Source organism: Trichomycterus rosablanca, chromosome 1 (assembly GCF_030014385.1).
Source record: "Trichomycterus rosablanca isolate fTriRos1 chromosome 1, fTriRos1.hap1, whole genome shotgun sequence".
Lineage (NCBI taxonomy): Eukaryota > Metazoa > Chordata > Actinopteri > Siluriformes > Trichomycteridae > Trichomycterus > Trichomycterus rosablanca.
The window spans coordinates 15,527,014-15,543,735 of record NC_085988.1 but is presented as its reverse complement, the minus strand read 5'-3'; positions in this window follow the sequence as shown (position 1 = coordinate 15,543,735).

Here is a 16,722-nt window from a genome sequence, read left to right as displayed (position 1 = left end):
CCTGTCCAATACCAGCACCAGTACCAGCCACAATATTGTCCCAACCCTCCTGTACAGCAATGGGCAACCCCACATAATAGGCGAAGTTATGGAGGCTTACGTAGGCCACACCCCCAGTACAAACGACCAGATAGGACAGGATGTTTTACCTGTGGTGAATCAAACCACTGGGCAAGACATTGTCCTTACCCCAGCCAGCCTGCGCGGACACCGCAACCGCGGTTTACACAGGGACCTACACCACAAGCACATCCCGAAATTCCAAATCAATCCCTAGCACCCGCCTACCAGCCCCAGGGCCCTGGAAACTCCGGAGGCCCTTACTGATGCTGCCCAGTGTCCACCACAGGTCGTGACATTTTCCCAGAACCAATTGTCACCTGTGGTGTAGGTGGTGAGCAATTTGACTTTTTGATTGACACTGAAGCTACAGCTTCGGTCATCACTGGTAAGCCCAATTGGATTCCTCCGCTTACGTCAAACACAATCACCACCGTTGGATACTCGGGAACAACGCAGACCCAATACTTCACCACCCCAATGGTTCTGGAAATTGGAAAACTACGACTAACCCATTCTTTTTTATATTCCCCAAATTGTCCTATTTGTCTGTTGGGTAGAGATGTACCTGTGCAAGTTGTCGGCCACTGTCTATTGTACCCCACAAGGTACAAAGTTAGTTTTACCAGGCCAGGAGCCTCCTCCAGAGGCCAGAATTTGTGTAATGCAGCCTGTTTCTGAGCTAAAACCTCAGTCCTGCGACATCTATTGGGCTAAATTGACCGCACCCGACAAACAAAGTAACACATCCAATTTAATGTATGTATTTAACATGTGGAAACCTTGGTTGATGGCACAAGCCTGCTCGGTTCCGCCCCAAGACCCATACCATTGTACCTTGTACTACACCAGAGACCCTGATGACCTTTACGATGACTTATGGAAACAAAACATGGAAGGATTAAATAACCAATTGTGTAGTGTAGCCATTTTCTTAGGACCTGAGGGAGTAGCAGCAGCGGTGCAGCTAAACCAGGAGCAGAAAGAATACTTCAGAATGGATCCGGACATCTCGCAGGCACCACATGTCTCCTTGATGTTGGCTAAAGGTTTTGAAGCTAGATCCCTTGGTCCTATGGTATGTCTTGCACAGACCCTGACATATACACCGACGGACATTCCATACCTGTCACGAACTCAGGACAGTAAGTATTGGAAAATTGACTGTAAGTGTGTGGACAATGTACATTATGAACAGGTTTCCCTCCCACGTCACCATGGACGAGAACACACAGATCACCACCTGACTGATCAGATGCTAAGGACTGTCCCTACTTCTTTATGGACCACCTCCAAAATAGACGTAGGGCACGTAAAACATCATGTCGCCCCTATTTCTCTGAAACCTGAGGCGAAGGTCGTGTATAAAAGACAATACCCACTCTCCGCTGAGGCCGAGACTGGCATTGCTCCTACTATACAAGGCCTATTGGATACCGGGGTCTTAGTCCCAACCCGATCAAATTGGAACACACCCATACTTCCAGTTAAAAAGCCGGACAAGGACGAATACAGGATGGTACATGACTTGAGACTGATCAATCAGGTGACTGTCACTAAAAGCATACCTGTCCCAGACCGCTACAGATCACTACAGAACTTGACCCCTGAACACAAGTTCTTCACAGTTATTGACTTAGCCAACGCTTTCTTCTGCATACCAGTACCATCACATTTAGCAAACATTTTTGCTTTCACATATCGGGGACAACAATACACCTACACTAGATTACCACAAGGTTACAAGGACAGCCCCGGCATTTTAAACAAGTGTCTGAAACAAGATCTTTCCCAGCTGCTGACTGACCAATTGCTGGACACTGACACAGCACTAATTCAGTATGTAGACGACCTACTTATTGCCTGCACTGACTCACGCACCTGCCTGACAGACACCCAGACGGTCCTTTGTAGGCTAGCACAAGCAGGATATAAAGTCAACAAATCCAAATTACAGGTTTGTCGACCCGTTGTCACCTTCTTAGGTCGTTGTATTTCTCCAAAGGGACACACATTGACAATGAAAGCTGTACAAACGATCCGAGCCTTCCCTAAACCTAAAACAGTCAGCCAGATGTTATCTTTTTTAGGTTTGACAGGCTATAGTAGAAATTACATCCCAAATTACACAGGCTTAACCTCACCACTGAGGGCTGAAGTGACCAGATTGGGTCAACGTAACCTCACTGCTCTAATTGAGTGGAGTACCAGCCTGGAAGCCAGTTTTGTAGAAGTAAAACAAGCACTCACACTTGCAGAGCATCTGCAGTCCCCTGACTACACTAAACCTTTTTATCTGGATGTCTCTGAAAAAGAGGGCATTGTAAATGCTGTTCTTTTTCAGAGAGGGGGGAGCAATGGGGAAAGACAAATTCTCCAATACCATAGCTCAAAATTGGATCCTGTAGTACAGGGACAACCACAATGTACTAAACATTTGACAGCATTAGCCACAGCAGTGGACAAAACAGCCCACATTGTTATGTGTCATCCTTTGGTAATCAACACATCGCATGGGGTGGTAGCATTCTTGACCTCAGCTGCGTTTACACTATCTAATGCTAGGCGTTCAAAGATTAGTGACACCCTGCTTCAGCCAAGCATCTCCTTTGCACCTGCAAAGACAGTTAATATGACCAGCACACTTCCTGGTAGAGTAGACGAAGATGAGTTACACATCTGTGAATTAGTAGCTAGTAAAGCGCTAAGGGTTAGGGAGGAACTGAGCACCGAACCTCTAGGAGAAAGAGACATGGACCTGTACTGTGATGGATGCTGCTACAAGAGCAATGAGGGGTTGGTGGCCTCATATGCAGTGGTAAGTGAAAAACAGGGACAGTTTGAGACCTTAGAGGATGGAATCATACCGCAACCAGCTTCCACCCAGCTGGCAGAAATCACTGCTGTAACTAAGGCACTGAAGCTGTCAGCTGGTAAAAGGGTTAACATCTACACTGATTCAGCCTATGCACACTCAGCCATACATGTAGATGGACCTCAGTGGCGCCGACGTGGCCTAGTCACCTCACAGGGCACCCCTATTAAACACATGACTGAGTTACAGGAACTGTTAACAGCAGTACACCTACCAAAGCATGTAGCCATAATAAAGTGTAAGGGACATTCCAATTTGAAAACAAAGGTAGCCCAGGGAAACAATGCAGCCGACTTAGCAGCTAAAGCAGCTGGGGGTTATGTAAGACAGCTGGTAGCACTGACGACACTGGGTCTGCCGGAACTTACAGACACTCATCTTAGACAGATGCAAGAGAGGGCAGGAGCGTATGAAAAGAATAGTTGGTTACAGAAAGGGGCAAAAGAGGTAGACGGAATCTGGAGGAATCACGAAGGGAAGATAGTGGCACCAGGGGCCGTATTAAAGCTGCTCTTAATCGAAGCCCATGGTCCCACCCATGTAGGGACAAAAACCATGCTGCACCACCTTAGGGCCAATTGGTGGCATCCAAATCTAGCAGACATGGTTCAGTTGCATGTGAGAGAGTGTGGGGCGTGCCAGGAAAATAATCCGAAACCAACCTACAGGTTACCTATCGGAAATTTTCCAGTACCAGACGCACCTTTTAAGGAAATTTGTATTGATTACACGGACATGGGTCCAGACAGAGTGGTGAAGGGTTATCGTTACCTACTGGTAATGATCGACAGGTACACAAGGTGGGTGGAAGCCATACCCGCCAGGCGTGAAGATGCCAAAACTGTAGTGAAATGGCTTAAGACCGAATTGATTCCAAGGTATGGTGTACCTACAACAATCAGGTCAGATAATGGGACTCACTTCAGCAACAAGCAACTACAAGAAGTGGAAAAAGCCCTGGGAATAACCCATAAATTTGGCTCAGTGTATCATCCAAGTTCGCAGGGTATTGTAGAAAGAGCCAATCAAACAATCAAGACCAAATTGGCCAAAGCCTGCTATAAATCCAAGATGACTTGGGTTGAAGCATTACCATTAGTGCTCATGTCCATGAGGAGCTCCCCTAGGGGGGACTCTCATTACTCACCTCACCAGCTGCTGACTGGTCGACCCATGTCAGGTCCGCCACGAGATAGAGCAGTAGGCAAAATGTTAGATTTGTGGGATGAAGAGTTGGACAATTACATGGAAGCTTTAACTAAGTTTGTTGCCAGTATCTCTCCCCAGAAACTGAAAGAAGGAGAGGAACGAGTACCATTGGTGTCTGAGGTGGAACCAGGACAGTGGGTCAGGATCAAGGTGCACAAAAGGAAGTGGGATCAGCCGAGGTGGACCGGACCTTGGGAAGTGACTGAAGCCACTTCACATGCAGTCAGAGTAAGAGGGAAGAAAGGTAACAACTGGTATCATCTGAGCCACTGCGTCCGTGCTGAACCTCCGACCAGAACCCTCGCAGGGACTGGACAAGATCTGCAGGCACCCATCCTTGAGGGTGATTCCTAATTCTGCTTAAGGCGGGTCAGCCTAGCAAGAAAAAGGGGACATTTTTCAGAAGGATGGTGAAAGGAAACCATTATCCTGGATAGTGATGGGAAGTATACAGGCAGCCAGCTGAATGCACAAAAATTCAGTAGGGCGGATTTAGTATGGTTGTGTGGAGATATGAGAATCCGGCGAAGGTTGTATGGGAATTGGTCTGGGGAGTGGGCGTTGGTCTTTCTGATTATGCCTTTCAGAATTTACAAGCAGCATGGAGTGGAGGATGCCGCGGACGTCCTGACCAATCACCACAGCCATTGAAGAGACACCCGAGAGGTCAAACCTGGCGGATCCTTCGACAAGACCGTGTGGATTGAGGGTATAGGGGTCCCAAGGGGGGTCCCAGATGAATTTAAGGCTGGGAACCAGATTGCTGCAGGGTTTGAAAGTGCACTCTTTTGGTGGGTAACTATCAATAAGAATGTAGACTGGATAAACTATCTCTATTACAATCAGCAGAGATTTGTTAATTTCAGTGTTCAGGCCATTGAGGGACTGAGAGACCAGCTAGACCAGACTTCACTTATGACCTTACAGAATAGAATGGCATTAGACATGTGGTTAGCAGAGAAAGATGGAGTTTGCCAGATTGTGGGTTCATCGTGTTGCACCTTCATCCCTAATAATACTGCACCCGATGGTAGTGTGACACGAGCTTTGGAAGGATTAAGGACTTTGTCACGAAAATGGAAGGAAAATTCAGGGATAAACAATGAATGGGTCAAGTGGCTAGAAAAGATATTTGGACCATGGGAGGGAGTTATTACGAGTTTAGTGATGTCAGTATGAGAGAGTGAGATTGGCAATTTTAGTGGTGTGTCGGGATCAGATTGGATCCAGGATCGGGAGAATTCGAAATCTGCCAGACTCAAAAGGGTACCCGACTAAAAAGGTAAGGGCGATTTAAGTCCTCATTTAGATGCAATCAAATATTTAGTTCTGAGTCTGGTATGTTTTCTTGTAGATAATTAGAAATAATTACTGATAAATGTTAAGGCGTGGTTCCTCTTTCACTGACAAAGGTATGGTGGGCATGCCTTGACTCCTGGTGAGTCTAAAGGATCCGGTGTGGTTAGAGTCCATGCCAGTTTGGTTAGAGTCCAAACTCAAAGCCTGGTACCAGGTCAGTTGGTTCGAGTCCAACTGTGAAAGCCTGAACGGGTTCAGGTCGGTTGGTTAAAGTCCATCCGTTTGTGTGGTAAGTTATTTTCTGGTCGGTGTCGAGCAGTCGGTCCTGAAAACCAATATAGCAATTGCTTTGTGGAATAATCAGTGAGTGGAATTGATTAAGTTTCCTATTGCATGGCTAGCAATTGGTTAGTAAAGTCAGTGAGGCTAGAACTGGTCAGGGAAACTACTTACCGGGGTCTTGGTGATGTCAGTATGTGTAGGATTGGTAATTTTACTGATATGTTGTTGTGGTGGTATCCCGTGCATCAGGGTATTAATAGAAAAATTTGTGATAGAAGTAGTGTGTAGAGGAAGCAGAGGGGGGCAGGATACACCAGTTATCCAGATGATGTTGGCTGATTTGTCTAGATATCATGTAGATGATGATGGGGAGGATACCCTTGAAGGTGGGCCGGAAGACCCACTTCGAGCAGTATAAGTGCTACTAACTCTGCTTAATTAAAGGTAAAACCGACCAGACAAGACGAGGAGAGAGGACCAGCACTACTGATCACACACCGTGATGAAGGAAGGAGACTTGGAAGGACTGGCAGAGGCAGACACTGAGGGGACTGGAAGACCCACTCCAAGGGACAGAAGTGCCACTAACTGAACCTGCCTACAGGGAACTAAACACAGCAGAAAGCCCGACAAAACCGACTATGTGGAAGAAGAGTCCAGTGGAGCCAACGGAACGGAACAAGAGGATGGGAAAGGATTTGGTTAGACTAGGAGGAAAAAACATAAGCATATAGTTCGCAGACACGCAGATCATCCTTGAAAACACTAGTTAAGTACAACACACATAGTTTAGCTACAAAACGCAGATTGTTTACGATGTATGTATGTTTTGATACTCTGCTATTTTTAGGAGGGATATTCTCTGTGTTTCATCGTTTAAATGTTTGTACTGCTGCGGAAACAGGTAAGACCGACAGGGGAGAATCCATGAGACAGTAGAAGCTATGCAGAGAAACAGGAGCTATGGGCCCCTTCTGAATATCTGCAGCTCCGTCTGGTGGAGGACAACCTGAACGGACTTCCTGTAGAAGCCACGCACCATTTATTTTATTTTTTTTTTTTTTAATTACTTAATTTTGATTTCCTATTTTTGTTATTTTTGTTGTTTGTTTGTTTTAGGGTTAGGAGCTGTTGCGATAGGTACGGTTCCTTTAGTTTAACTGGTAGCCTTTTTATTTTTAGAAACGTTTTATTGTAAAAAATTCAGCCCAGTGACCATGTAGTCAGAAGGGGTTAAATTGGGGGTTGCTGACGGCTATCCTATCTCCTGGAATCTAGAAACACCTAACCTATAGTTAAAAGTTAATGTGAAAGCATTAAGATGCTTTCAAGGGGGGAATGTTAGGATTTTCGGAACTTAAAAACGTACATTTAATATGGGAAGTGTTCCGGCATTTACCCACGTGCTCCCTTTGTTCAAAATGGCACCGAGCATGCTCCCTTTGTTCAACATGGCGCCGGCCAGGCTCCCTCCCTGACTCCTATCGAGGGGGGGGGAGGCGGAGCCCTGGGCTTTTTAGCACATTTCATTGGTCCAACAGCAGCGGCGGAGGAGGAGCCTAGACTAGTTTAAAAGAAGGGCGCGCTCGGACGCCGGGGCTCTCTTTCTTTGGTGGTTGTGTTTTGGATTGCAGGAGAAAGGAGCGTCGATCGGCTTAGCTCTGACATATATTCACAGATCGTTTTGTACACTTAATAAAGTGTTTTAAAGAGTACTTTCTGGAATTATTCGACTGCTTCTTCAAGGTCTCTCGACAAAAAGATTCGTCCTAACAGTAGTTTATGCTTTCGTGCCATGCAGAATTTATTGCAAATCTGAATTCCGGAATCCATCGGTCCCAATAACGGTGGTTATCTTATCTAAGGAACCTTATTGAGGAACTTGTTTGTTCTAAAGCTCAATGTAAGTCGTTTGTTACTTTTGTTTATATATTTAACCAAACTTTATGCAAGTGTTGCTAATAGAAAGTTTGTACTGTTTTCATTTTGGCTGTGGTTTTAGCGTGGTGCAATGGCGGTCAGGGATGGATTTAGATTTGCTTAAATATGCAGATTTGCAACAATTAGCCAAAAGTGTTGGCTTGAAAGCCAACATGAAGGCTGTTAAGTTGCTGAGAGCAGTAAAGCAGCATTTTGAACTGGAAGGCTCTGAGAATGCACCTTCTACCCGGCAACGTCCCGCATCATCCCCAACACCCGGACCACCCTCACCACAACAGCAGAAGCAGTCAGCCAAGCGTCCAGCACTGAAGTCCGCACTCTTCAAACCTACTATCTCAACCAAGAAAATCGTCAGGTTTTCTCGGGGCACTCTGGATAATGAGCACAAACGTTCTTTGTTGAAGACTTCAGCTCGGATGTCCAGAACACCTGGTACAGGAATTAATCCATTTATCTTCAGTGGCTCTGATACCCCAGGGACCAACAAGAAGAAAACATTTGACTTAAAGGTAAGCTGAAGCCTTTTCCAACTCAAACTACTGCACCAGAGAAAACGCTAATGGTTCATCAGAATAACTATAAACAGCACCAAGTGCAGACAAGAGAGGAGCGGCGTGTCGAGCAGACAGAGGGAAGAAAACAAAAGAAAGAGAAGATGCTTGGTGCCAGACGTAGACTGCTTTTTGTAACCATTGTTTTGTAACTGCATCATCGTTCAAACAATTTTATACACATACATTTGCTATTAAACAAACAAAGTTGTTCTGTAAAAAAAAAAAAAAAAACCCTTCTGAAAAAGAAAACAGTACAAACTTTCTATTAGCAACACTTGCATAAAGTTTGGTTAAATATATAAACAAAAGTAACAAACAACTTACATTGAGCTTTAGAACAAACAAGTTCCTCAATAAGGTTCCTTAGCACAGCACATTACAATGTGGTGCTTCTCCAAACCATCTCCATTACCACATGGTTCCCCTTTTAGGTTGAGAATTGCCCTTCTAATAAGATTACTGCCACTTAGTGGTCGGGGTTGGGAATTGGCAGTAACAACTGTTACATACCTCCCCCTTTGTTTAAGGCTTCACTAAGCCATAATATCTTTTAATATTTTCAACATGATATGTACCATGTTGATCTAGTGCGTTTAGCATAGCTATTTTGTAGTTAACAGGGTTTAGTTGTTTAATGACTTTGGCTGGCCCTTGCCATTTGGGAGCTAGCTTGGCCATAAATGCGTCCCCTGCCCGAGACAGTGGATGAGTACGTACCCAGACAAGTTCGCCTTCTTGGTACTGTTCTTTCTTGTGGCGCAGGTTGTAATATTTTGCTTGTCGGGCCTGTGCCTTATCCATGCTGGCTTTAACTCTATTAAGCAGAGTCTGTTGTCGCTGCAAAAGTTCATAAGCTGGCTGGTCAGGGTTGGGTGGTTTTTGTGCAAGGCGTTCTAACGGTCCCTTTAGCTTGTGTCCTAACGCCATTTCAGCCGGTGTGTAGTTAGTGCTTTCGTGCCATGCAGAATTTATTGCAAATCTGAATTCCGGAATCCATCGGTCCCAATAACAGTGGTTATCTTATCTAAGGAACCTTATTGAGGAACTTGTTTGTTCTAAAGCTCAATGTAAGTTGTTTGTTACTTTTGTTTATACAGTGTATCACAAAAGTGAGTACACCCCTTACATTTCTGCAAATATTTCATTATATCTTTTCATGGGACAGCACTATAGACATGAAACTTGGATATAACTTAGAGTAGTCAGTGTACAACTTGTATAGCAGTGTAGATTTACTGTCTTCTGAAAATAACTCAACACACAGCCATTAATGTCTAAATAGCTGGCAACATAAGTGAGTACACCCCACAGTGAACATGTCCAAATTGTGCCCAAATGTGTCGTTGTCCCTCCCTGGTGTCATGTGTCAAGGTCCCAGGTGTAAATGGGGAGCAGGGCTGTTAAATTTGGTGTTTTGGGTACAATTCTCTCATACTGGCCACTGGATATTCAACATGGCACCTCATGGCAAAGAACTCTCTGAGGATGTGAGAAATAGAATTGTTGCTCTCCACAAAGATGGCCTGGGCTATTAGAAGATTGCTAACACCCTTAAACTGAGCTACAGCATGGTGGCCAAGGTCATACAGCGGTTTTCCAGGACAGGTTCCACTCGGAACAGGCTTCGCCAGGGTCGACCAAAGAAGTTGAGTCCACGTGTTCGGCGTCATATCCAGAGGTTGGCTTTAAAAAATAGACACATGAGTGCTGCCAGCATTGCTGCAGAGGTTGAAGACGTGGGAGGTCAGCCTGTCAGTGCTCAGACCATACGCCGCACACTGCATCAACTCGGTCTGCATGGTCGTCATCCCAGAAGGAAGCTGACGCACAAGAAAGCCCGCAAACAGTTTGCTGAAGACAAGCAGTCCAAGAACATGGATTACTGGAATGCCCTGTGGTCTGACGAGACCAAGATAAACTTGTTTGGCTCAGATGGTGTCCAGCATGTGTGGCGGCGCCCTGGTGAGAAGTACCAAGACAACTGTATCTTGCCTACAGTCAAGCATGGTGGTGGTAGCATCATGGTCTTGGGCTGCATGAGTGTTGCTGGCACTGGGGAGCTGCAGTTCATTGAGGGAAACATGAATTCCAACATGTACTGTGACATTCTGAAACAGAGCATGATCCCCTCCCTTCAAAAACTGGGCCTCATGGCAGTTTTCCAACAGGATAACGACCCCAAACACAACCTCCAAGATGACAACTGCCTTGTTGAGGAAGCTGAAGGTAAAGGTGATGGACTAAACCCAATTGAGCACCTGTGGCGCATCCTCAAGTGGAAGGTGGAGGAGTTCAAGGTGTCTAACATCCACCAGCTCCGTGATGTCATCATGGAGGAGTGGAAGAGGATTCCAGTAGCAACCTGTGCAGCTCTGGTGAATTCCATGCCCAGGAGGGTTAAGGCAGTGCTGGATAATAATGGTGGTCACACAAAATATTGACACTTTGGGCACAATTTGGACATGTTCACTGTGGGGTGTACTCACTTATGTTGCCAGCCATTTAGACATTAATGGCTGTGTGTTGAGTTATTTTCAGAAGACAGTAAATCTACACTGCTATACAAGTTGTACACTGACTACTCTAAGTTATATCCAAGTTTCATGTCTATAGTGTTGTCCCATGAAAAGATATAATAAAATATTTGCAGAAATTTGAGGGGTGTACTCACTTCTGTGATACACTGTATATTTAACCAAACTTTATGCAAGTGTTGCTAATAGAAAGTTTGTACTGTTTTCATTTTGGCTGTGGTTTTAGCGTGGTGCAATGGCGGTCAGGGATGGATTTAGATTTGCTTAAATATGCAGATTTGCAACAATTAGCCAAAAGTGTTGGCTTGAAAGCCAACATGAAGGCTGTTAAGTTGCTGAGAGCAGTAAAGCAGCATTTTGAACTGGAAGGCTCTGAGAATGCACCTTCTACCCGGCAACGTCCCGCATCATCCCCAACACCCGGACCACCCTCACCACAACAGCAGAAGCAGTCAGCCAAGCGTCCAGCACTGAAGTCCGCACTCTTCAAACCTACTATCTCAACCAAGAAAATCGTCAGGTTTTCTCGGGGCACTCTGGATAATGAGCACAAACGTTCTTTGTTGAAGACTTCAGCTCGGATGTCCAGAACACCTGGTACAGGAATTAATCCATTTATCTTCAGTGGCTCTGATACCCCAGGGACCAACAAGAAGAAAACATTTGACTTAAAGGTAAGCTGAAGCCTTTTCCAACTTAAACTACTGCACCAGAGAAAACGCAAATGGTTCATCAGAATAACTATAAACAGCACCAAGTGCAGACAAGAGAGGAGCGGCGTGTCGAGCAGACAGAGGGAAGAAAACAAAAGAAAGAGAAGATGCTTGGTGCCAGACGTAGACTGCTTTTTGTAACCATTGTTTTGTGACTGCATCATCGTTCGAACAATTTTATACACATACATTTGCTATTAAACAAACAAAGTTGTTACATACCTCCCCCTTTGTTTAAGGATTCACTAAGCCATAATATCTTTTAATATTTTCAACATGATATGTACCATGTTGATCTAGTGCGTTTAGCATAGCTATTTTGTAGTTAACAGGGTTTAGTTGTTTAATGACTTTGGCTGGCCCTTGCCATTTGGGAGCTAGCTTGGCCATAAATGCGTCCCCTGCCCGAGACAGTGGATGAGAACGTACCCAGACAAGTTCGCCTTCTTGGTACTGTTCTTTCTTGCGGCGCAGGTTGTAATATTTTGCTTGTCGGGCCTGTGCCTTATCCATGCTGGCTTTAACTCTATTAAGCAGAGTCTGTTGTCGCTGCAAAAGTTCATAAGCTGGCTGGTCAGGGTTGGGTGGTTTTTGTGCAAGGCGTTCTAACGGTCCCTTTAGCTTGTGTCCTAACGCCATTTCAGCCGGTGTGTAGTTAGTGCTTTCGTGCCATGCAGAATTTATTGCAAATCTGAATTCCGGAATCCATCGGTCCCAATAACGGTGGTTATCTTATCTAAGGAACCTTATTGAGGAACTTGTTTGTTCTAAAGCTCAATGTAAGTTGTTTGTTACTTTTGTTTATATATTTAACCAAACTTTATGCAAGTGTTGCTAATAGAAAGTTTGTACTGTTTTCATTTTGGCTGTGGTTTTAGCGTGGTGCAATGGTGGTCAGGGATGGATTTAGATTTGCTTAAATATGCAGATTTGCAACAATTATCCAAAAGTGTTGGCTTGAAAGCCAACATGAAGGCTGTTAAGTTGCTGAGAGCAGTAAAGCAGCATTTTGAACTGCAAGGCTCTGAGAATGCACCTTCTACCCGGCAACGTCCCGCATCATCCCCAACACCCGGACCACCCTCACCACAACAGCAGAAGCAGTCAGCCAAGCAGTCAGCCAAGCGTCCAGCACTGAAGTCCGCACTCTTCAAACCTACTATCTCAACCAAGAAAATCGTCAGGTTTTCTCGGGGCACTCTGGATAATGAGCACAAACGTTCTTTGTTGAAGACTCCAGCTCGGATGTCCAGAACACCTGGTACAGGAATTAATCCATTTATCTTCAGTGGCTCTGATACCCCAGGGACCAACAAGAAGAAAACATTTGACTTAAAGGTAAGCTGAAGCCTTTTCCAACTCAAACTACTGCACCAGAGAAAACGCAAATGGTTCATCAGAATAACTATAAACAGCACCAAGTGCAGACAAGAGAGGAGCGGCGTGTCGAGCAGACAGAGGGAAGAAAACAAAAGAAAGAGAAGATGCTTGGTGCCAGACGTAGACTGCTTTTTGTAACCATTGTTTTGTGACTGCATCATCGTTCGAACAATTTTATACACATACATTTGCTTGTCGGCGACCAAGATGGAGGCGCGTGCACAACGCGAGGCTCAGCGTCTCTCCAGACTTTGCATATTAGTAGTTATTAGTCTACTGCTTTTTAGTTTTTGCGTTCCATACTGCCAGGCGAGCATCTCATATAGCCGGCAGACACTGATTAATATTGGTTTAAATAACTTAAACGGTAAATTTGATCTGCAACTTCCTCTGGAAATCTCCGGATCACCGTGGACTACGGAATCGACTCACTCAGCTGAACGAAGCCGGCGCAAGCGCAGAGAACGTAAACAAAGGCGAGGAAAACGCGGAGGGCTACGGGCTAAGCTAACGCTAAACCCGCATCGTACACCGGTTCCCAGCATTTTTCTCACCAATACGATCTCTGTCTAACAAAATGGATGAGCTGCGACTCTGGACTACAACACACAAGTGGATCATGGAATGTAACATCATGATTCTGACGGAGACGTGGCTGAATTGTAACATCCCCAGCAGCGCGGTGGAGCTGGATGGACGTAGCATGTTCAGAGCGGACAGAGTGGCAGCAAACTCCGGTAAGAGTAAAGGAGGAGGTCTGTGCATTTATGTGAACAAATCGTGGTGTACAGACTCCATTGTAACTGAAAGTCACTGCTCTGCGAACGTGGAGTATCTGATGATTAAGTGCAGACCTTTTTATCTACCGAGAGAGTTCTCCACTGTTGTTGTTACTGCAGTTTACATCCCACCTGATGCCAATGCCAAGTTAGCTTTGGAAGAACTGAGTACAGCAGTCAGCAAACAACAAACTGCACATCCAGACGGATTATTTATCATTGCGGGGGATTTTAATCACACCAACCTGAGGACTGTTCTACCAAAATTCCATCAGAATGTCTCATTCTCCACTAGAGGAAAGAACACCCTGGACCATGTGTATTCTGTTTTAACAAACAGACCCCAGTCTGTAAGGTTGGGTAGTCAGGTGTCCTCTAGCCTGACTTTGAGCACTGGTGTTCCACAGGGCTGTGTGTTAAGTCCATTGCTTTTCTCCCTGTTCACCCACGACTGTGTGCCGCTGCATAGATCCAACACCCTCATCAAGTTTGCAGACGACACCACAGTGGTTGGCCGCATCAAAGACAACGACGAATCGGCCTACAGGGAGGAGATCCAGCACCTGGTGGCGTGGTGTTCCTCCAACAACCTTCATTTAAACACAGATAAGACCAAAGAGCTCATCGTGGACTTCCGGAAAACCAAGAGCTGCACACATCTCCCTGTCCTTATCAATGGTGACGAGGTGGAGCGTGTCTCCAGTTTTAAGTTTTTGGGCATCCACATCTCTGAGGATCTTTCCTGGACCCACAACACATCCTGTCTGGTGAAGAAAGCGCAGCAGCGCCTTTACTTCTTGAGGAGACTAAAAAAGGACCATCTGTCTCCCCAGATTCTCACAAACTTCTACTGCTGCACCATCGAGAGCGTACTGTCCAACTGTGTGACAGTGTGGTACGGCAGCTCCACTGTGGCTGACAGGAAGGCCCTTCACAAGGTGGTGAGGACTGCTCAACGAATCATCGGTACACAGCTCCCCACCATCGGAGACCTTCACCACCAGCGCTGTGTGCGCAGAGCACACAGTATCATCAGGGACCCACCCCAGCCACACACTGTATAACCTTCTGCCATCTGGGATAAGATACAGGAGCATACGTGCCAGGACCAGTCGGTTAAAAAACAGTTTTTTTCCCACCTCAATAACTTTATTGAACACCACTATTCGCCGTTAACACACATTCTGGACATTCTGAACTGAACACTGGACCTATTATTTATTATTTATCATTGCACTGTTTGGATTACACACTGGACTGTTGTGTTGTTATTTATCATTGTACATTTCTCATTGCACAAGTTGCACCTGCACTTTAACATCACCCCGGACTGCACGCTGGACTGTCGTAATTATTTATCATTGCACCTGCACTTTACACAACTGTCATACATATATATGTATAGTTATAGTTATTTTTTTCACCATCCTTATATAGTTATAGTTACAGCTGAATAGTTATTATTTACACATCCTTTATCCCAGTACTGTTATTACTAATATATACCTAACTAATCTTATTATTATTACTGTTATTATTATAATACATATTCATTTTTACTAATATGCTTATTGTTATTATTGCTATTATGTATATAGTAATATGTACATAGATATAATTTCATATATGTAACTAGCTATAGTTATAACTCTATATTCATATTAATCATAGGTATATGTTACTAATATTCTCTGTCTTTTTGCACAATGCTACTATTTGCACTTCTGGTAGATGCTAACTACATTTCGTTGCCTTGTACCTGTACTAAGCAATGACAAAGTTGAATCTATCTATCTATCTATCTATCTATCTATCTATCTATCTATCTATCTATCTATCTATTAAACAAAGTTGTTTTGTAAAAAAAAAAAAAAAAAAAAAAAAAAAAAAAAAAAAACCTTCTGAAAAAGAAAACAGTACAAACTTTCTATTAGCAACACTTGCATAAAGTTTGGTTAAATATATAAACAAAAGTAACAAACAACTTACATTGAGCTTTAGAACAAACAAGTTCCTCAATAAGGTTCCTTAGCACAGCACATTACAATGTGGTGCTTCTCCAAACCATCTCCATTACCACATGGTTCCCCTTTTAGGTTGAGAATTGCCCTTCTAATAAGATTACTGCCACTTAGTGGTCGGGGTTGGGAATTGGCAGTAACAACTGTTACATACCTCCCCCTTTGTTTAAGGCTTCACTAAGCCATAATATCTTTTAATATTTTCAACATGATATGTACCATGTTGATCTAGTGCGTTTAGCATAGCTATTTTGTAGTTAACAGGGTTTAGTTGTTTAATGACTTTGGCTGGCCCTTGCCATTTGGGAGCTAGCTTGGCCATAAATGCGTCCCCTGCCCGAGACAGTGGATGAGTACGTACCCAGACAAGTTCGCCTTCTTGGTACTGTTCTTTCTTGCGGCGCAGGTTGTAATATTTTGCTTGTCGGGCCTGTGCCTTATCCATGCTGGCTTTAACTCTATTAAGCAGAGTATGTTGTCGCTGCAAAAGTTCATAAGCTGGCTGGTCAGGGTTGGGTGGTCTTTGTGCAAGGCGTTCTAACGGTCCCTTTAGCTTGTGTCCTAACGCCATTTCAGCCGGTGTGTAGTTAGTGCTTTCGTGCCATGCAGAATTTATTGCAAATCTGAATTCCGGAATCCATCGGTCCCAATAACGGTGGTTATCTTATCTAAGGAACCTTATTGAGGAACTTGTTTGTTCTAAAGCTCAATGTAAGTTGTTTGTTACTTTTGTTTATATATTTAACCAAACTTTATGCAAGTGTTGCTAATAGAAAGTTTGTACTGTTTTCATTTTGGCTGTGGTTTTAGCGTGGTGCAATGGCGGTCAGGGATGGATTTAGATTTGCTTAAATATGCAGATTTGCAACAATTAGCCAAAAGTGTTGGCTTGAAAGCCAACATGAAGGCTGTTAAGTTGCTGAGAGCAGTAAAGCAGCATTTTGAACAGGAAGGCTCTGAGAATGCACCTTCTACCCGGCAACGTCCCGCATCATCCCCAACACCTGGACCACCCTCACCACAACAGCAGAAGCAGTCAGCCAAGCAGTCAGCCAAGCGTCCAGCACTGAAGTCC